This window comes from Pseudopipra pipra, chromosome 2 (assembly GCF_036250125.1).
Source record: "Pseudopipra pipra isolate bDixPip1 chromosome 2, bDixPip1.hap1, whole genome shotgun sequence".
Lineage (NCBI taxonomy): Eukaryota > Metazoa > Chordata > Aves > Passeriformes > Pipridae > Pseudopipra > Pseudopipra pipra.
The window spans coordinates 11378953-11401509 of NC_087550.1; the positions used below are offsets into that span (position 1 = coordinate 11378953).

Sequence of the window (22557 nt, forward strand, 5' to 3'; positions counted from 1 at the left end):
ACTCAACTCATCTCAGCTGCCTCTTCTAGAACGCAGTGCACAGTTCTAAGTTTCTGCCTAAGTTACGTGTTACTTGTGTTTTTGAAGCTTACTTCACAAACCTGCCAGTAAGGAGGGGAGAAAGAAAAGAAAAATTAAAAAAGGAAAAGACTCTAAACAAAAAAACCCAAGCCAATCAGCCAAAATAAAAAAAACAAAAACCTCCACCTACGTCATAAAAAAATCCCTCATCCAACATGACCTTAAGCCCAAGCAAAGCCCCCAAACAGCTGAAGAAAGTATATGGGAAGGGGGAAATGGTGGGCAGACAATTGCCACGAAAGCTGAGTTTTTGAAAGCCTTAGTAGCAGCTCTCCAAGGTTTACAAGTACACTTAAGCATCATACACAGCTTAATCCAAATCTGGCCTGCATGTTAAAACCTCCTACTACAAAGTTCTGTAAAGTTCAGAGACAAAACGCATGTGTGGTCATGCTGTGGCACTCTTCAAACAATAGCTAATGTCAGCCTATCTTAAGTATTTCTTATTCTAACAAGTAGAAGAATTGAGCATCACAGAAATAATCACTCCCAGATGCAGAAAACCCCACACTGTTCATATAACTTACAATTCACCACAGTGTTTCATAGAAATTTCAGTCAATTCCTTAGCCAGACTCATACACATATATTTCTTCTTACAAATACTACTGGAGGAACACTTTTATTTTGTTCTCTAATGGTACTGTAAAGGCCATCTCCGAGTTCATTTCTTGATCATGATCTGCTAACACAGACACGAACTCAAATACACTCTCTGCCAACTCTTTGCTAATTGTAGTATGAGAAGGAATAGACATTCAACCTACAAATGCCACTTTGTGAAGGAATCAAGTATTTGACATCTAAAACCGCCCCATGAACCACTGCTCAATCATTTTCTGCTACTGAAGATAAAAAGGGCAGAAACTAAGAGATGATGCAGAAAAGTTACACCTCACCCCACACCCACTAAGGACAGGAGTCCAGAAATAACATGTATCACTAAATTTCAACTAACCTGGGTAAGGGTGTTGATCAAGGCTCAGAAGCACAGTAAGCAGAAAGGCTTTTGGTTAATTGAGTCTTCTTGTTCAAAAGACCAAGAGCAAAAAACACACAAAAATCTATACAAAGACTTGCTTTCAAGAAGGGTGGATAATATACAACAGGATGGACAGAGGGAGGATGCACCTTTCAAATTTCTGGTAAACCACTTGCCTATAAATAAGCAATTAAAAAGGAAAGTCACAACCAGATTCCCATTCCTCCCAACACCTACCAAAACAAATCACTGATTATGCATTTAACACTACGTCAACTCCTCAAGAATGAAACTTGATTAATATACAGAGAAGAAATCAATGTCTTCTTCTGGGCAATCATGCTTCTGAGTTATGATCGATGCACGCAGATAATGCACTTCCACACAACTCTGACCTTCTGCTTCTTGGGGGATCTAAAGACACAGGCAGTTATTGATAGCACTGCAATAAAAGTGTGTATTTCTTGGAAAAACTGTATGTTATGTGGTTTATCATAGGATAAGTCACTTTGTGTTATTTTAACCAAGAACTGGTTTCAGATGCCAAAGTGCAACAAAGCACTAAAGAGTAATGCGCAGTATTTTACTGACAGTAGTAGTTGTGTTCCACTTGGGACCAAGCGTCTCATGGTTAAGTTATGAATGAGAGCCACTTTCTAGACTTTACAGCAGAATAGGTTTCAGCTAACTGAACACAAATACACAGTAATTCCAAAGCAAGGTGAAATACAGGATCACAGTCGCATAGCATTCCATTATATGTAAAACCCCCATAAATCCACGTTAGAGATCCAGATGATTTGTGGTTTAGGGTTTGTTTTTTTTTTTTTTTTTAAGTGAGTGGAAGGACAATACAGCTTCTATTGTAATGGGAAATTTCAGCTTATTGTGGATGATGTTCGTAAAGGTTATAGACACAGAAGAGGCTCATATAACTACAGTTAGGTGCGAAAAGAAAAATCTGCATTAGTAAGATGGTCTCTACTAGTTCAATTCAAATAAAAAATTACAGGTTTTTTTTTTCCTCTCCAAAGCAGCAATAAACTCAAGTGAAATTAAAGATAAAACATAAAAACCAACCTTAGTGAAACCTTGTGACAAGAGGCTCACAACTTCCTGCAGAGACAAAAGGACACAAGGCCCTTATCTTATCACTATGCCACAGTGTTAAACCTTCTTAATATTTTACTTAGGGATTTATGTTATGAATGTTTTCAGATTAAAGTCACACAGATGTATACAGAGATGATGAGATGACCCTGAAATGTAAGGAACTGGGCTGCAACTCAGCCTTAGACATGAATCAAATCACAACAATTAAAATACCAACCTAACTCAAAAGCAGTGAAAACTATTCACTGTCACAAAGCCATGGCAGGAACAGTGGAGAGGCAGAAGAGGGGGCAAGGGGAAGAGTTTAACTACCCCTCAATATGAGGACATACACTTTAAAGTAATTTATAAAATTTTATGCTGATAAAGGCAATATGCATTTTAAGAAGTTAATATACCATCACAAAGTTGTGGAAAAGAAGCACACTGTATGTTTTTCATGAATGCTGCATGAAAGAAATAACTGAAAATAGCAAAAAAGCAAAAAAAGGCTATTTGTTGTTACCACTTGTTCCATTACTGTCAAGAGAGTTGAAACAGGTGGTTATACCAAATTAAAACCTGCATAAAACAAAGCAACACAGATGCGTGATTGATTTCTGAAGTTTGATTTCCTACATAAAACCACATTACCCTGAAAGAACCATTAAAAGTAAGTCTATTACCCCATACTTGCACATAAATATTAGCTAATTTGGGACCATCTTTCATAGTGCCTGTGAAACCAACAGCCTCACTGAGCCTTTATGAAGCCATATGCCCAAAGTGTCCCTTACACCAACCAACTTCACTGCCCTGTTAGCGCACACCTAAAATAAGGCCTGAGCTCAAGAACCCTGCTGAACACATGTGGCACCAGTGCATCAGAGCTAACTGGCTGATTGGGAGCTCCACCTTGACCTCTAGGAAACGAGGTCATCTCAATCACCATGGAGAACAATGTCAGCAACGAACAGAACCAACTAGTTCAGAATCTGCACATTTAAATGTACATGAAAACATGGTTCCACAGGAATTTTTGTCTGATCTAAGTGTGAGGCTGCTGCCAGAGCACGTAGCCTTGTCTTGGTCTATGGATCTGCAGCCACTTGTGCCTTCCACCTTCCCAGGACTGACACAAGCATTCCTACACAAAGCTCCTACAAAGGCAAGTCAGACTAAGGACCTCTTCACCATCAAAAGAAACCCCAAAGACACCGCCGAGCGTCTGCTTCACAGTTCTCCATGTGGGAATGTGTGACTATGAGGGGCATGAGAAAGAACGAAGAGCAGGGACTACTCCCTTTCACTGGTGAATTGCACTTAAGGCCAAATGAAAGCACTGCCACTGCTGAGATTCTCAAAGAGAAAACTCCACCTCCAGGCAGGACATCAGTGCTGAATTTAGAAGAGCTCATCAGTGAGATAAAAATGCCTTTTTAAGAAGTACCTCCTAAACAGAATTAAAAAAAAAATAAAATTTAAGAAGTCAAAGTATTCAAGCCCTCTGAAATCTTAAAAGATGATTCAAAATTTAATCAATCCAAATATTTTAAATTTTGGATTTTACTGAGGTATCCCGTGAAGCATGAGTATAAATCCTATTAAAATGAACTTAGTTTGTCCATCCCTAAAATAGATTTGACATACAAACACAAACACAAGGTCAAGGTCACAGATCAGCAAGAAAGATTACAAAGAGGACTGATGTTAAGAGCTGGCATTTGATCAAAGCTCCTGGATGTATTTTTTTTAGTACACTTACCAGAAATACCACTACACTACATTTTCTTCACATTGGTACATTACATATTTTAAGTATTCCCTACCTTTAAGAGCAGCTGCTCTGTCCTTATTTATTTCAACAAGCAAGTAAGCTAAGGAAGAACTCTTACGTCAAATGCAAAGCAAGTGGGAGACTATTTACCATCCTTTTCACCCTATTCAGCCATGTGCTGATATATATTAGATGACAAATCTAAAAGGAAAACCCACTGACAAATACAGGACGTGACAGCAAGACCACTGCTAGAGAGTCAAGACCTCCGTTTTTAACTTCTTTCAGTTCAAGACATTTAACTTAATATAGCAATTGTATATTTGGATGTGCACTTCCAAGTACAACGCTTGTTTATTTATCCTAATTATCTGTGTGCACTGCACATATTTCTCAATTAAAAAAAAAAAAAAGAATTCAAGGTCTGTTCAGAACACAATCAAACTAACCTCTTCGGTAATCAGGACAACATTCACCTCCTAGAAAGCTTCTTTAATGCTGAACGCTGAGTAAGTGAGCAGATTAAACACAGTAGCAACAGTTGAAAGACTCATTAAAACGCAGCTGCTGAAAATAGTTAGCAATGAAAGTCATTTACTGATCTATCCATCCATACACCCACCGATACATTCTCAAAGCTTTAAACATATGCAGAAGAACATTCAGCTCACAGGTCACGTCTACCAGACGTAGATGACGCTTAAACAAGAGCAAGAAGGGGTGTCTCGGGTGACACAACATCGTATGACATTCAAAGGTGCACTGCTTCCACAAAGTTTAGATGCTCATTGTACTAAGTAGTCATTTAAAGAATAGTCTGGCTTGTACTCTTAATTCTGAACCCTCACTTTCAATACAGCACTGCTCTGATGTTAGTCTAGACATGACTGGGAGCAGTTTATATTTAGACAGAGAGATATGTCTATAAATAGGACTGTTTGTGTTGGTATTAAAGCTTTTATTGGAACCCATTTGGGGTGACCTGTATAACTCACTTGTATGTGGGCATCTTGGACATTGCCAGTAAAACCTTCGTGCCATCACACATCTTTCTGAATCTTGTTGCAGTTATTATTCAACATTTCTTTATTAATTTTTCTCCATTTAATTTTTGTACAGGTGTTATATTTGCAGCACTCTACCTGTGTGATTGGCTTGGCTCAGCTACTAATGAAAAGGCCTCAAATGAAAAAGACAAAAAAAAAAAAAAGTAAAGTTTTAAAAAGTTGTCTCCTTTTTGAAAAAATCCTTCACAAGAATTAGATTGTCACCCTTTTAAGCTATAGTATTGCCTGAGCTACTAGGGCCAGATACAAATCACTCCTGAAGCCTGAGATGTGAGCTTCTCAGCACAATGGTATAGGTGCTTTTAACTCTGATAGTGATTCATCAGATCTTAAAACAGTCACTGGTTTAAGATCAAATTGAGTTAAGTCGCAGACCTCAGGGCAATACAATTCTGCTCTTCCTTAGTCCCTCCTTTTCTAAACCCTTTCAGCAAAATGGAAGAAAAGGGGAAATTGGTTCATTTTTTTTTCAAGGAGAATTTCTATCCTTCCTTTGTGAAAGGCTGATAAAGCTTCTCACTGCATTGAACTGCTAGAAAAGAAAAATAAAATAAATTGGGCAATGATTGCCAAAAAATAAGAGGTTCATTCAACATTCAAAAACAAATCAGCAACCTACTCTGAAAACCAAACACATGTGAAAAGGTGTATATAAGACATCACAACCAAAGACATTTTGGAACCCTATTAGTTTATTAGCAGTACAACTACTCAACACTTTAAAGGAAGCATGTTTGGAGTCATATAGCTTATTTAAGTTCACTAATGCACAAAAGCCTAAATGTGTGAAAAAGTCTTTAATTTAGCTATGTTACAGTGTTTAGCAATATCACAGTGTACATAACCATTCATTCGGTATCATGGTAGGTCTCCTCTAAAGCTTACACTAGGGGGGCAATAAATAAATAAGTAAATAAAATCTTTCTTTAATCTTCATAACCAAACCTTCAATAAAACAAATGTGCTGTCTTTTAAAAGGGGGTAACGGGAAACTGCAATGAACAACAAGCCAATTTAGCAACAAAAATGAATATGACAGTTAGCACAAAGAAGAGAGTACTTCTGGTCAACTCAGTAGTCAAGCAGTCTAAAACAATGAATTATCATCAAGAAATAGATGGCTGTCAATGCCCAATTCTGTAAAGGTACAATGTTACTTATTTTTTTATAACAAGGAAAAAATATTGTCTATAGTTATATTTATGTGTGAAATGTCAAATTAATTTTTAAATCTTTTAAAAATACCATATTCATGAACAGTGCAGTAGTAAGTTCTTGAACTTTGTACTTTCTTTTTACTTATTTGTTTTTCCTTACAGAAGTAGATCTATGGATTTTAATAGGACAGCAGATTAATGGCAAGATTACACACACATGCATATCTGTGCATGAGAGAGGCATCTAAATGACACAACATATATTAAAGCTGCAGACTTTGACATGGGATAGATGGATATCTACCATACTAAAAACAGTAATACATCACCAGTTTAAGCATCACAACTACTAAAAGCAAAGTAGTTCACATTCAAAATTTCAATATTCTTCTATTATTCAGGACTCAGCAAAGCATTTCCAAGATATGCATGATCAGTTATTCCAGTTGTTCAACACATAGTAACCATAGCAGGTTTCCCACAGGTTGGAAGTCTGATATTGACTTATCATCATAATATAATGGGCCAGTGGTAACAGTGGAAGGCAGTGGGAGGTAGGTGCTGAATTTCCCCCTGCAAATCTTGTCTCAGCTTTGAGGATGTGGGGGAACACACAAATATCTCAAAAGTTGTGATTACAGTTTTAATCTATTCACTTAATGTCTACTGATGGAGTATGGAGATAGTGGGAGAAACTGTCATATAACAAATCAAGAATCTGGCAAATAAACAAGTGAAACTGCACCAAAGTAACTTAAACCATGTATCACATAGTACAGGGTCATTATCTGATAGTTATTATCCATAACCACAACTCTATCGATTCAGCTGATCAGGCTAGGAATTATTTCCAGCTTAATCTGCCACGGTAGAGACCTGAGCATGGCTGACAGGTCACAACCTGTGTCCTTTGTGTTATATAAAGCCATCTTTCCTTGATGTAACTGGAAGAGTCATTTCCCAGTTCAATATACCATCAATAAGTAACTCCAGCGTTTTCTGAATCAATATCTAGTAAGGCCTTGTCAACAACCTGCAGGTAAATTTTATTGACTGCCTCTATTCTTGCTAAACTGTAATTTTTTTTGTTTCTTCTATTTTTCAGTCTTTATAAGAATCTTGTCATAAAGCTAAAGAAGAATGGTTTTGTTCAAATTCCGTTGCTAAGTTTCATCAGTGATCAATACCAAAAGAACTCCACTGAATACAACATTAATGTGATTTCATTCTTAAGTAGTTCATGGTACCTGCAGGATCCTACAGAACCAAATAAATGGTGAAGCAAATCATACTGGAAAGGGAGATAAAAGCTGAAGAGGGCAACAAAGGAAGACCAGAGGGGAAAAAAAGCCCACAGAAGATCCCATAACCTATTCTTCTCAAAGAGATTTTATGCTCTAAAAGTATACAATTTAAAATCCATTTGTTGAGAAAAGGCCAGAAGTTCTGGTGGGCAGGTGATCATATCTTCAGCTTCCCAGGAAACTTAGCAGATTGTTAGCTTGGCACCCTAGTTAGCAAACTGAGGAGAAAGAGATCAAGACTATACAGTAACATGAAATAAATCACCATCTGACTCGGAATTCTTGTGAGGGATAAGGACCAAAGCTACTGTGAATGAGACAAAGTTACCACTCCCTGCCCAGGGTGAGTAAAACAGGTTAATAAACTTCTTCACAAGTTCAGGGCAAAAACTCATACCTTTCAAGTGTCAGTGATGGATCTTTGTGAATCTGCTTTTCACTCCTCCCTGCCAAAAATAAATACATTATAATCAGGATGCAGAAACTTATGGTGGAAAACAGTTATTTCTACTGTAACAGGAAAGTAATTTTGGTAATTCACAATCAGCTCATGAAAGAGAGTCAGTCTTACTTCCTAACAAGGTATCAACAGACTTAATTAGTATTCCCCTGAAGCTGGTTTTACTCGTGGCTGGTTTGTGACAATATCAGACCTCGACAAGTGAAACTGAGCTGAACAAGCTGGTAAAGGTGATGTGCCAGGAGAGAGGGGATACGTCTCCTTGACCAGTTAATACTATCCACTTTGTCAAAAAAAGCTGTCATCAGGAGATTATCTTTATTCTAACACATCTGCTATCGATTTACCCACCATGATTAAAAAAAAAAAAAAAGAAAGAAAAAGAAAAGGCAAAACCCAACAAACCAAAACCAAACCAACAACACACTACACACCCTTGACACTGCATTCTGCTTTTCTAAAATCTTACTCATCTTCTCCTGCAATTATCCTTGTTACTCTCATTCACCTATTTCTACAACCCACACTTCTGTAACATTAAGGACATCCAATGACTGTTCCACACTACAAAAAACACAGCTGTTATTGTAATCTTTATCCTCAAGACGCTTTGACCATACAACCCTTTACTTCGACTTTCCAATTGTTTTTCTCTTGTACTAGATTAAGTTTAAAATTTCTCATCTGAGTTCTACAGACATTAATAACTTTCATTTTTACCCACATTACCTAACCACTTATTGTGTCCTCCTTCCTTACCCTTTTGTTTCCACAAACACTCGTTCTTGCTGTAATACTCAGGCACCTCTCACACAGGAAATTCCATTATGCTTCTGCACTGCTCCCCAGGCGAAGATCATCTACACTCTGGAGGCTATTTCTTCCTCTCCTCCAACAGTAAATTACCAGACCAAAAATTAATCCAAATCCACTAAAACACCTCCTGCAAGACCACAAGCCAAAGCACAAATGATGTATGTTACTTGCCTTTCCTCACAGACATGTTTGTTCCCTTTCCCTCATCACAGTCTATATGAAGTTTAAAATAAATACATCTGCACCTTTGAGATGTTGACAAGTTCAGCTGGACAGCAATTAAATGAAGCCCTAGAGCTACACTGGCCTCCAGAATAAGTTTTCCCTTTCTCTTACAAAAGAAAAAAATGCCCTTATTGGTTTTGAAATACAAAAGTACATGCTGCTGAAGTAATACAGTTTTCACCCGATACCTTTCTTTTTGCTACATATGATTGGAAGGGAAGAGTGATACACACTAAAAGATCAAGAGAACACAAAGATTAATGATATATGGAGAAAAGGGTACAAAAGGCCTAAAATATAATGCAGAAAGGCTAAAACATAGCATCAAAGGGCTCCCCTTCTCTTGAGCTGCTGCTTTTAAAAATCTAGTGGAAGCTCTTCACTTCCCTGGCTGACACAATGACAATATCCTCACCGTGATGCAATCTGTTTTCACTTCAGAGGGCACAGATGCAAGAAAGACCAGAGAAGGAAAGGAAATAATGCTCTTAGGAAAACTCCCTTTTCAGAGTGACCATAGTTATTTGTTTTTAATCATGACAGCAAATGATGCCAAAGAAGACACAAATAAGGAAACTTTCGAGGAGGAAGGTGAAGGCTGAGAGAGCACCTGCCCCAGGCACTGGTTAAACATAAACCCAGAGCTCCTTCAGTGAAACAAAAGAAGCTTTCTGTGTCTCAGGTGCCTTAATGAAATAACCTTCTGAGCCCCAACAGTAGACTTAATTCTACAAGTTCTCCACTTCTTTGAACATAATTTCTCCTCCTCCTTCTCAAATCAGAGAGGTTTGATTTATTGGGTCCATCTCTGAATTCTGTTTTATTGCAAATAAAACTTAACCCCTGCTTTCAAAGACCCTTTGGTATCTCTCTACTATATCACAAACCAGCGCTTGCCTGTAGCACTTGTGAAGGTGAACAGTTTGGCTTACCAAGAATAACCTACTGGGATGCAAATTCCACTTGCCTTCTTTATATGCTGTCAGGTTTATGAGAGCAAGTGTGTCTACGCTTGACATTTGGCATAATTACTATTGTAAAATATTTTATATTCCCGTAAATTCAGACTACAACCCCAAAGCGCTTACAAACTAAGACAAGACGCAGAGATAACGAAGGAGAAAGGAGGGGTTGTAGGGTAAAAGTGTGTATAAGGAGGAAGAAAAGCCTCAATGGCAAGTAAAGACAGTAAGGCTATTCAACCTGTCTGGGACACTGCCTCATCAACCTGAAGTTCCAAAGAGTAAGAAAAAGAAGAGCAGAAACAAGATGATGCAGGATACTGCATGTGGTAAAAGGGTATAAGCAACTTGATTCATTAAAATATAAAGCCAAGAGGTGAAATTCTACATAGCATAATTCCTAAAATATCTGCTGTATTTCACCATTGTAGGAAGCATTTCCACTGAACTACAATAAACACTGTTACAATGGAAAATCTTCAGGGGTTTACACTATTCTTACCATGATTTTGACCAACGGAATAAGAGGAAGAATTGGAAGATATAAAACACCTTGATTCTATAATCTGTAGTTGAAAAACAGGTGGGAGGGAGGGAAGGAGAAAAAACATTAAGCTACTGCCTATCCATCACCACTCAGACCAAAAGCTCCACCTGCATAGGGGGGTGAGGGATAAGATTCCAAAATGAAAATTAATAGACCAAACCATTCTTGTAATTCACTTCTACATATAAGAAACAAAGTGTGCACTGAATGCAACTTCTTTTTGTTAGTTGCTTCATAAGATGTGAATGACTACAAAACATGGAGGAACAACAGGCTCCTTTTTGCTAATACATCTGAACATAACATATTTCTGAAAACACCTTTCTTGAGTTTTCCACAAATTCTTGTATTCCACTACAGCTGCCTTACTTTAAAGCAAATGCTTTTCCAAGAGCAAGCGCGATCTGTGTTACACACAGGTATCAATCACAAGAAAAGTAATAGTATTTATGACAGTTTTTCTAAAGCACATCCAAAAAACTCAAGACTACTTGATAGGGATACGTAAGCACAATCTTTGCCACTCTAAGTACTACCCCTAAAACCTCTCTTGTTTAACATTTCTACTCATTCAATTGGCAAATTTCACTATGAGCCTGATTTTTGCATAGTTAAAGCTCATCCAGGCATTTTTAATTTCAAATTAGTTTGCACTCCATCATTACTAGCTGAATGCTACAAAAATCTTTGACATCATAACCTCATAAATCTCAGAGAACAGAAGAAATGCTCTTTGGGGAAGGGAACTGTTGATAAGACACTTCTTCCTCCATTGACTGTACTCTGTCAGCTGTAACTATGTGCAAGTATCCACAATTGCAAATTACACAAAACATGCATCTGAACTACCCTTCCATGAAATTATTTTCTTTGGTAAAATGATAGCCACAGGTAGAAAAGCTGAGAAGAAAAAAGTGTCTGAAGTTGACCAAGCATCCTGCTTTTCTTTGTTGCAACATACAATCATAATTTAAAAATTTAATAAAAATAATCATCTTGATGTACTCCACCACCAAGCTGCAGAGTGTAGGGAATATCCTAACTGCAGAAAGGACATTCATAGACTTATCCATCCACTACAAGAATCTGGAAAAGAAAATCATTAACTATTTCGGCCTTGAATGAACTACAGAATTAAATTCCATATTGCTTATACATAAGCTGAGGTCATAACAAACTCCATTCACATGCAAACTAATGACAAGTAAGAGGCATTTCAGTTTCAATCTGACATCCAAATACCTGATGTTAGATGGTTGCTGCTGTTTACAGACTGATCATAGTCATTACATTCCTTCATTGTTCACCAGGACCTCTCATTACATGCACTGTGAGGCTACTGGGCACTAACAAAATCGCAAGAAAAAAAGTGATTCCATCTTTGAACAAAATAGAACACTTTACAAACATCAATGACTGGAATATAACCACTCTTACACATGAGGAACAGTGAGGACAAGAGAAGATTAAGCAACCTGCCCAGTAACACATGAAGTCCATACCCATAGCAAATGAAGAGAGATTTTTCTAAATTCTAGTCTGACTCTTCAATTACAAGATACTCTCTCTACAGTTTGTGGATGGTTTTGGATATTTCTTTTTCCCTCATTGATGAAAAAAATCCAACAGTTAGGTACCTTAAACTTGAGGAAACAATGGTGCTTACTAAAGGAGTAGGAATTGCACACTACAATAAATGCTTTATCTTCCAAAATAAGAAAAAATACTGGCACTGCCATCACCTTTAGGCGTGTCAGTCAAGTATAGGCAATACAGGTTTTCCACTATACATGCTGAAAAGAAGTTCTCTTCAAGAAAACAACTGTGTCAGTACTGAACTGAACAGACAAATGATGGCATTAGGATCAAAAACATAATTCCATCAACTTTCCCTATTTCTCAGAGATCTAACATGCTGAAGGAGCCTTACTGAGCTGGGCAAGCACTATTATATTGATTGGAGCTGGAAAGACCACTGCACAGCAGTGGCTCTTCTGATCCTCTGCCCACCTTCAGTCTCTTTCCTGACCAAGAACAACAAAGTCCTTCTTATACTGAAGCAAGGGTCTGTACATATCTATGCACTTCCTTCTCAAACAGGTACATTTTTATTTCCTGCTTTAGAAAGCTGTTAAAACCTGCTTTTTAGCAGTTTGATTCAGCTGCAATACATTCACAGCTGCTCAGATGCACCAGAAAACAGGGTGTGCTTTTTTCCTCAGAGCTACACCAGTGTAACCACAGAACTGCGGCAGTCCATGCAAGAAGCAGGGTAATGAAGGAAAGGCAACTGATGCTGCAGTAGCAAGTGAATCCAGACAGATGGCTTTTCTTTGCATCTGCTGAACTGCTTGGTAGTGCCCATGCTCTGGAATCCTGAATTACACCAAGCCTGACTGAGCACCCTCTGCAAGTCACACCAGCAACTAGAACTAAGACTGCAGGAAGGAGTTTTCTTCCCATTCAAACAAAGCCTGATGAGTTTGTACAAATTCAAATTCTAACTTCAGAAGCTGGAAGTTTCCAAATTGACCAAACTCAATAAATAAAGAGCTTAATTCCTCTACTTATTAGTGTGTAGAACTTGCAGATACCTACCACATGTACTCTTTGCCAGAGTGAAAGAAAATGGATCAAGTGGCAGCCAGTGGCTTAAAACATGTAAGTTTGGGAGGAGGGGAAGCATCCCAAACCTTTTAACTGCTAATAGTCAGTGCCACCTATGGTTGATGTTACAGAAACAAAGATTCAAACAATGAAAAAAAGGTGTTTGGACCTTTTAACAAGGTTTTTCAAGTGACTTCAAGAGAACGGATTAGACAACATAGATATAATCTCTGCCTATTCTAGATCATTTACTACAATTGCACTAGGTATAATCGTGCTAGTACCAAGACCAGGTCTCAATCCTCAATATGAATTTATAATGAAAACATCTTAAAAACACACTAAAAATTTTTAAGCACAGCTTTCTACTTTCTTATCGTACCACACATGCCTCCTCAAGTAAGACTGATCATGTTTTTATTAACAGCTCCATTTCAACTATTCAATCTGGCTCTGTTGCTGCAGATGCTTCGTCCAGTGGTCAGGAAAATGATGCCAGACTTTATTTCATCAGGTCTTGCAAAATCCTCCCCCATCACCCCAACAGAGTATCACCAACAAACTTAATTTTCAGGGAAAGTTAACCAACACAATAGACAAAATAATTCCCTCCAGAGGTTTCCCAGCAGTCTCAGTTCAGTACACAAGGCCATTAATTACACAACTGCCTTTAGCATTAGCAGGAATCTGGTAGCGACAGCACTGCTTGAGTTCAGGCTGCCTTCAGTATCTGCACAGAAAATCTATTTACTCAGAGAAGTTATGCAACACCTCCACTTCCTCTTTTCTTTACTATGGTAGAGCTTGATAATGGAGGGAAAGGGGGTGAAGATGGGGAACAAGCATTTCACAATCTCAAGCACGGCACAGCTACCTTTCAAAAACAGACCTAAACTGTAATTCACCTCTAAAATCTGCCCAAATTGATGATAACACTCAAGCACCAACTTTTACTTAAGACTTGATTAAGTATTTCCAGACAAAAAGTGGTTGCACAGTTAACCAATGCTGGAATCAACTGCATGCCGCCAATGTAAGTAAGAATGGTTTTTAAAATCTGATTTATTTGGTTGAGGGGTTGTGTTTTGTTGTGGGGTTTTTTTCCTCATTTGGTGTCTTTTCCACCACCCCACCCACAATATAGCAGTCTGCCCAAGGCCAAGTTGTATTCCAAAAATCTTATCAAGATTTTAACGTTATCAGCCATTTTCATTCATTAAAGTCGGCAGTAAAAAGTTTTAACAAACTGCAAACATCCTTTTATTTTCCACTGCAGGAAGGAGACGGAAAACCAGGAAAATCTCATGCTATTGAAGCTGATATATTTCATGGCACTAAGAAAATCATGATATCAAAACCACAAACTTATCAGTCCTCTTTTAACTATGACTTGAACAGTCTACCTCATATCTCTATCAATAGACTGAGAATTGACAAAAAAACCCCAACAACAACAACAACAAAAAACCAAAAACAAAACAAAAACCACCCACCAGAACAAAACCCCCACAAACTCTCAGAACTGGCTCTTCCAATAGAGGAATTATAAGAAGTCCCAAAGCAGTCATGGCAATCTTGACTGGTAAAATGTTTTCAAGGACTTGAATTTAATCACGTCATTCTTTTCCTCTAATCATTTATCTAGAGTCATAACTTGAATTATTTATGAACAAAAGTTAATTGCATTGAAATGCAGTATTGCCCCGTATTTATCTAACACCTTCTTCAGAACTCAACTTCCTGCCACTAACTGGTTAAAATCTACAAAAAGTCAATTCAGAATTTGAGATAAGATTTAACAATTTCTGCAATACTGCTGCAATTAACTTTCAGAACCCTGTTAAATGGCAAAGTCCCTGGATCTTGAGATCTGCTGTGTAAATCATGCAACCATTTTTACCAACTTATCATTACAACATGTGTTTATGTTTTGTTTTGTTTTTAAAGTAATTCAGGGGGAAGAATAACTCGCTCACAAAATATTTGCTTTGAATAAATAAGTTTTGACTAATGAGTTGCAATTAGAGTAAGTAGCCACTATCTGAGTCCAAACAGTCACATCACAGAGCCTCCCTAACTGGGGTTCTTCAAAATTTTCTTAGCTGTCAAAGGATCTCAAAGATCAACGACTTGCATGCATAAGGCTGTATCCACACACTCTTTGCAAGGTGCAAAATGTAAGCTCAGGGGTACACTCACATAAATACACTGCACATCTATAAAGTGTTAATCTTAAGTCAGCAGGGCCACATGACAGAAGTAACTATTACAGTGTGCAGGACTGCTGCTCAGCATACAGCATTTTCCAAGTCCCTCACTTCCTTAAAGCAACTCATTTACTTGTCACCTGCCAGGACAAAGAGTAGAGAGAGGATTTCACAAATACCTCTGTGGCTTGTGCGTGGTGATAACGCACCGGGAAAGATGGATTTTCATTTTCTCATCAAGTTATTAGATTAGGTTTACACGCAGATCTGAATGCCCAGGAGGAGTCTGCCACCTGTCCTAAACTTAATTAGTCAGGAATGTCTGCATGACAAGAGCAGATACTTCAGATGTTTCCCAGTGACCACAAGCAAACATCCAAATAATCACCAACACACTTTCAGTGATGCCAAGAACGAAGCACTAAGCACGGCTCTCTGTGAAACAGCCTGAATTTTATTAATGGAGTGCTTCATACTTCCCATGAAACACAGGACTGACATCAGCTGAGCATCTATAAAACCAGAGAATCAACTATGTCAAGTCTACAACTGGGTTAAGAAAATGAAGAGCACCAGGTTTCTCATTAAAAGATAGGTGCATATTTACACATTACGAGGAGGGGTGGTGGTGGTGTGTTTGACAGATGTGAAGACTCAAATCCTGTAAGACTTTTCCTCACCTTTGTTCTTGTTCTGTTTATCATAGCAGCACATCTAAGATTTTCAGGTTTTTATACCTCCTCTCACATACCCACCCCCACACACACGTAGGACCAGTGCAGCAGACTAAAAACTAGGAAAAACCAACACATTTTCATTTAAAGAGGCACACACATCCATGTTCAAGTATATTTCACATTTACCATCTTGCTACAAGCTAAACCAAAACCCCCTTAAAACATTAATTAGAATTTTATCTGTGCAGGTACGAAGTAACTACTGACACTGAAGTGAGTAACTGAATATAACACAGAGAATTCAGTTAATCATCTCCTTACGTTGCCATTGGCACATAAATTTGTCTCATTAGCAGGGGCTACTTAGTTCGCCGTAGTAAACAAAGCTGCCGATACGACAGCCTCGCACACTTTTCATTCATTCACATATTTTTCTTTACTTAAGACTTCTAGCATGTGCCATAGAAGAGCCGAATGTTAAACATTCCTGGAGTGTCACAATATGTAATACAATAAAACAGATTACAACCATACCTTTCTTTCACAGCAGTGGTGCCAAGCACAGGTACACTGTAGCAATCAATTTGTTCTGCAGACAGTAAGGCTTTCATAGAATACTAATGCAAAATCTCTTTTCTTTCTCCTTCGACTTGACTCCCCAATGCCTGGGTCCCGACCAATACAAGGAGGAGGGCAGAATGTCTTCTGCTGAGATAACCACAACTACTAATCAAGTATACGTGTACAAGGGCACAGGATTAAACCTCCACCGGGCTTGACTCGGGCACTGAGAGCAGCTAAACACATGCACAGCAAGGTCAGAATTAAACACATACACACGCACACACGCACGCACATCTACTTGAGTGAACTAATTTATCACACTTTACCACTGACGGCTTTTTACCTCGGGGGAGTAAAATTACACCCTGGTGAACTGACGAGGTTCAGACACAACAGCTTCCCACAACAAATCAGATCTCTCGGAAAAGGGAACTGGGCTCTTAGGTGAATGTTCCTCTCCCAGCTTCAGAGAAACTCTGTGCACACTGTGCGTATCTGTATATGCACACAAGTGTTTGTGCACATGTGTGTGCATGTGTGTGCGCATGTGTGTGCGCACACACGTGTGTGACACATCACTAGGCACTGGCTAAGCCAGAACGACAGCAGTGAAGTTCAAAAACAGGCAATAACTCCTTTTCAGAGAGTTCTCTTTCTGATTATCTTTACCTCTTAACATAATCAATCTATCAAGTCTAATTACTCCAGAAGAAAGCATTTTATTATTGTCTAACATAGCAAATGTCAAACAAGCTGTTCATTTACCTTGAAGTTTATTAGCATAGAAATGCAAAACAAAGATGCTCTCAAAACATTGTCACTTGTATTCATAACATTTTTGAAAACCCACTTAGCAGGTTTTTATTGCCTGGCATAGCTGGATACTGCATTAGTTCTTAAAACAGGCAAGGCTTTATCTTAACTGTATCACCCTTGAGCTAATACAAGACTTTTTCTTTAAACATCCAATTTACATTTAACTTTTCTCTTTGGCTCTCTTTAAATAAAGACTTCTCCCACATTCCAGTCAGCTCTACATATGTGGATACATGTGTTTTCATAAGGGTTCATACACCTGCTTTTCAAGTAGGAGTGAAAAGTGAAATACTGAAATTTCAAAGCAGGGATTTCCCCCCCTCCTAAAGTTCTGCCCTGTCATGCATCCTTCATGGCACTTTCCCTGCAGTACAGGCAGATGTACATTTTCCCAAAAACATTGAGATGAACACTATAAATTATCATCGACGGGGTTTTAAACCACACTGCTTTTGCACATGATCTGTATTGAGAAGAAAACACTGCACCAATGCTCCCCCAAAATAACATCTGGCACTTTACCTAGAAAAAATTAGCGAAATATTTTTGAAATACCAGTGGCTTCACAGAGACACCAGGAAAAAGCAGCGTTAATCAATACTGATGAGTTTGTCCTTGACATACTGACCGTGTCATCGGGCTATTGTCATGTGATATCATGTCATTTCCCCACCTGGCTCATGACCTTGTCCTTTAAATGACCCAAAGCTTCCCTCAAGTAGCAGGAGGCCCCTCCCCGCTGCCTCAGCAAGGTCGAACGGGTCAGCGTGTCCTCATCTATAATCCACCACCATTTGTCAGCAGGGAGGCTGGAGGAGGCAGGCTTGCTACAAGGGGAGAATGCCCAATTAGGCAGCTGTCACACAAAGCATAGGCTGCAAAATTATCCCCTGTCAAAAGAAAGAGCAGCTGCGGGTGCCAATTACAGCAACCTTTCAACCCTTTAGGTACTGGAAACTACACAGAAGTAAATGAAGTACAATTAGTGATAACAAATCGATGAATTAGGACAGTAAATTAGAAATTACTAGCAGGTGAGCTTAGGTCTCCCATAATATTAAGGGCACAGCACACCCCAGGCAAGGGCAGGAGCATACAGATTTCACAGAGCACATCAGTTTTGTCTTATCCGTGTCTTTCTTGTGTGGAGCCTGTTCTATTCTGTCGTCGTCTTCTCACAAGCCTTGCCTGAGCCAGACAGCACAGGGAAAGGGAAAAAAAAGCAACCCAAAGAGGAAAAAAGTTGTAATACCAGATCTTCCCTCTTTACCCTGGCAAATGCAGTTTCCTCCTTTCTCAGAAGGAGGTCCTCAGAGCCAGCACAATCTCTCGAGTAAGCACACTCCATCTGACATTTGCTGCACCTCATATTCCAGCTGAACAGTATTTACCCCAGAAAAAACAAATGAAGCAAGAACCAAAACAATCAGAAGTAATAAACTCCTAATAAACTCCCAGTAAGTTTTATGTCATTTATACCTGAAAAACTTAAATCTGTGTTAAGTGCTACACTTTTGATTACAGGGGGAAGTACACAGGGAATTTCTTCACATTTCAGTTCTCTGATGGATCGTGCAGTGGTATATGTGAGCACACACACAGAGCCCAAAGTTTGCCAGCAAAGTTTCTATTCAATGATTTTTTTTTCTTTTTGCCTCTTTCTCTTTGGTGAACAATTCCCAAGTATTTTTTTTACCCTCCCTCCTCTGTCAAGCAGACAATCTGGAAAGTTATTGTGTGCTGGTACCAAAAGGCAGGTCCTACAGACCACAGTAAATCCAGCTTCTCCTCCTGTGTGTAAGGTCAGGGGTGCCCAGGTGAGCATTGCCCACAGATACCTGAAGCTCTGCACACCCAAGCAACCATGGAAGGGTGACCACCTGGCATTTACAAAGTAGACTAGAAAACAGAAAAAGGAAAAAAATAGGAGGGCAAGATTAAATGTATGGATAATTAACATACAGCCGCATCAAACCATGGTTGAAAACAATGATACCAACTCCCTTCATATTAGCTGCTTTGAGGCAACGAGACAAACAATTCTGAGGAACAAAATTCAAATTCCAAGATGTCCCTCTTTCCAGCCAGCTCCCAGTCATTTCAAACTAAGTGAGGTTACCATTTCTTGTCAATTTTCTGCTTTCATTTCCCACTCCCTATTCTACCATAATGTTCTTATGCCTTGAAGCCACACTGAGCACTGAGGACAGGAGTCCAGCTTTCTCCCAGAGGCAGTTCTGAAGAATACCTGTTCACTTGCACTGTCATTCATACGTGTACTCACACATGCATATATACATATTTATGCTAATACATTCATCAAAATATGAGATGGAGTAGAAATTAAGGCACTGATCTCCAACAAGCAATTTCCTATGGCTATCGCTTGATCTCTAGCCAGTGACTATTTCACTGTTTAATGAAAAAAAAAAAATACAAATCTTGCTTTTGTAATTCTGATAAGAGAGAGCATAATAGAACACTAACTATAAATAGATGTAAAAATGCTCATTTAACAGTAGCTGTAATAATGCTCATCAAGTCTGACATTTTCCTTTGAGTAGCATATGGAAACTGTAGAGTACTGAAAGAGTTAATGTGTTTAGAATTCAGTTTCCATCATACTTGGGTGACTATCTCTTTAAATAATTTAAATCCTCTCCATCAACTACAAAGCTGTTTTGAAGCCATTTAGCTTTGTTCTTTACATGTGTTCTAATTAAGAAATGACCTTGTCATCACACACACCAGAAATCCTGGATTATTTCCTGCAGCAAAAAAAAAATCTACGAAGCCAAAAAAATAAAGCCAAAAAGAAAAAAAAAAAATATACACTTCTTCCTCTAGTGAGGAACTGAGGAAGTAGTTGGTTGGCTGAATGCTGAAGCAGTTTCACTGCATAATTTTTGTGTGTGTGTGTGTATGTGTGTGTTGTTGAATGTCACAGGGCGGGTTAGTGTGACCTTGAGCTGCATCAGCAGCACAGCAAGGGTCGAGATGCCTGCAGGCGCCCTTGTACTGGATTTGCAAGACAAAAACCTTCAAACTGGCTGAAGGACATCTTAAATCTCTTCAAAGGTTTTCCGAACTAATCTGGGCTGCTCTTAGCCGGATCTGTGCCAGTGTGAGAGGCAAAATTAAAAACAAGGTCTTTGACAGGATGTTGTCTCCTCTTAACCCTTGCCGTGCAGGAGGCAGCGCATCGCAGGCGTGCTGGAGAGTCGCTTTATAACCCACCGAGGAGCACAGCTCACCCAGCAGCATTCTTTCATAACGAAATTATGTAAGCCACCATTTACTAGGAACGGTGCTGTTACTCATACCGAGCACCCAGACGGCTCCCCCCGCACAGCCATCCCCATCCCTCGCCTCCCCCGCAGCTGAAAATGTCATTTTTCCAGCATGCTGCAGGGACGGGCCCAGCTCACCGGCCACAGAGAAGGTGCTCTGTGCCTCAACCCCCAGCCCCTCCACTAATATCCTGGGTGAAGACGCTTTTTCCGAGTGAAAGCAGCAGCACCTACCACAGCAAGTTGCTGCATGTTAAGGCCAGGCAGGTAATGAGGAGGAGGGTCAGGAACAGGCAGAGGGCTGCTGTGGCAGGCACCAGACGTGTTATGAGAAGAAATTAAAAAGTGACCACTTCTCACCTTAACCTGTGATTTCCTTCTCAGTCATCCCGAGCCAAGAAGGAAGCAGAGCTGAGCATATTAACATGCAATGGGTCCACCAAGAGTTTGAGAGCATGACTGTATGCGCTGGGAAACAGAAATAAATAAACTAACCATCCGGCCCTGCCTACTTGTAACTGGTCATCATTTCACAAGTGACACAGAGGCTTTCTAAAAACTTGAGCAAGTATGCAGAGATAATCTCTAGGAAAGGCCCCAGGAACACATGGTTACTCTATGAAACCACAAGTTTATCCAATGGATTTGGCAGCAATATTAAAATACAACTATCATCACATCGAAGGGATGGGCACTTTCTTCAGAAACTTATTTGCACACAGAATCTCCAACTCCACCTCCAGTAAGTGTGTGCCAACTAGGAGTAGCCTTCTGTATGTTTAATTAGAAAGCAACATGGATTCCTATGTCTGAAAGTGCAGAAAAAAACATCACCACCTTCTTTCCATCTGTTTTAGTGATGGTATGTTATTGGTCATATTAAACTGTCAAATTTCTACAGGGGGGAAAAAAATTAAGTACAAGTGGATTAAAACAACCTCAGCTTAATCGAAAAGAGCCAGCATGACACTTCAGAACTGTCTTTTACTATTTCTAGGATATCCGCCAGGCAAGTCCTTGAGGAGATGAGGAAGGAGTCACTCGTACCAGCAGAGGGTGTTGTGATTCTTCTCTGGTTGAGCACTAAGGGCTTCCTTTAGTCTGGTTTTGTACAGTCATTTTTTAAGTACTATAATCTGTTTTACAGTAACAAAACATATTTAAGTTTACTAAAGAAGGACGCAGCTTTGGCAGTTATGTCACAACTGCTATAACACTACCCTCCACCTTCTACTAAAATAGATTCACTCCCTGACTCCCAAGAACCACAGCTCTTCTCACGAAACAACCTCCTTGTTAGAAGGCTCTAACAATTTTAAGCGTTAGTTTTCACTAACATCAGCGATGGTGCCTTCTGTGTCAGCAGAGGAGGAACTTGCCCCATACAGATGCTTTTCCAGGGATGTACCAAGGTTTCCAAAGCATTTGTTATGCCTGGACAGAGGGCCAAGGTGTTCCCACAGCACCTGAATGTCAGAAGAACCCCTGTGATTACTCAGAGCGGTCTCAAGGCGTGCTCAGCCACCTCTGCTCTGCAGCCCTGGGGGACCAGGAGGCTAGAGGGGGCACACCACCTCAGGTGCCTTCTCCACCACATCAGGGACTCTGGCAAAGGGAGACTGAGCAGACCCACACACGTGTGTTTACTGATCTTTCTGCAGAAAGGTGTCCTTTCTGCGACCTTTGAATGACAGGATGCCATACAGGCAGCCAGCTGTGGGGTTTTTTTTTTTTTAAAAAAAAGGCAAATAAAGTTTAGTCACTTAGCCTATTACACAATTATTGCAGTACTGGATCCTACACTGTGTTTCCTAGGAAAACCTTCCATTCTACCCCAGAGTTATCAGGAAGAGGGATTAGAAGAGACCAGCTTAAGTAGTTCACATGTTACATGTTAGCCTAGCAGAAAACACTAAGAGGTATTTT

At 39.3% G+C, this 22557-nt stretch overlaps 1 protein-coding gene across 6 annotated transcripts in view; it reads right to left on the bottom strand.

The window, feature by feature from the left end:
- NRIP1 (nuclear receptor interacting protein 1) overlaps positions 1-22557 on the bottom strand; it is a 75544-nt gene that overhangs the window by 15763 nt on the left and 37224 nt on the right. For 3 of the 6 annotated variants that reach the window (XM_064643976.1, XM_064643978.1, XM_064643979.1), the window contains exon 3: positions 7858-7906. The exons of the other annotated variants lie outside the window; for them this stretch is intronic. The gene's annotated coding sequence lies outside the window, so the exon portion shown is untranslated. The remainder of the gene's footprint in view (positions 1-7857; positions 7907-22557) is intronic. 6 annotated transcript variants of the gene reach the window in all.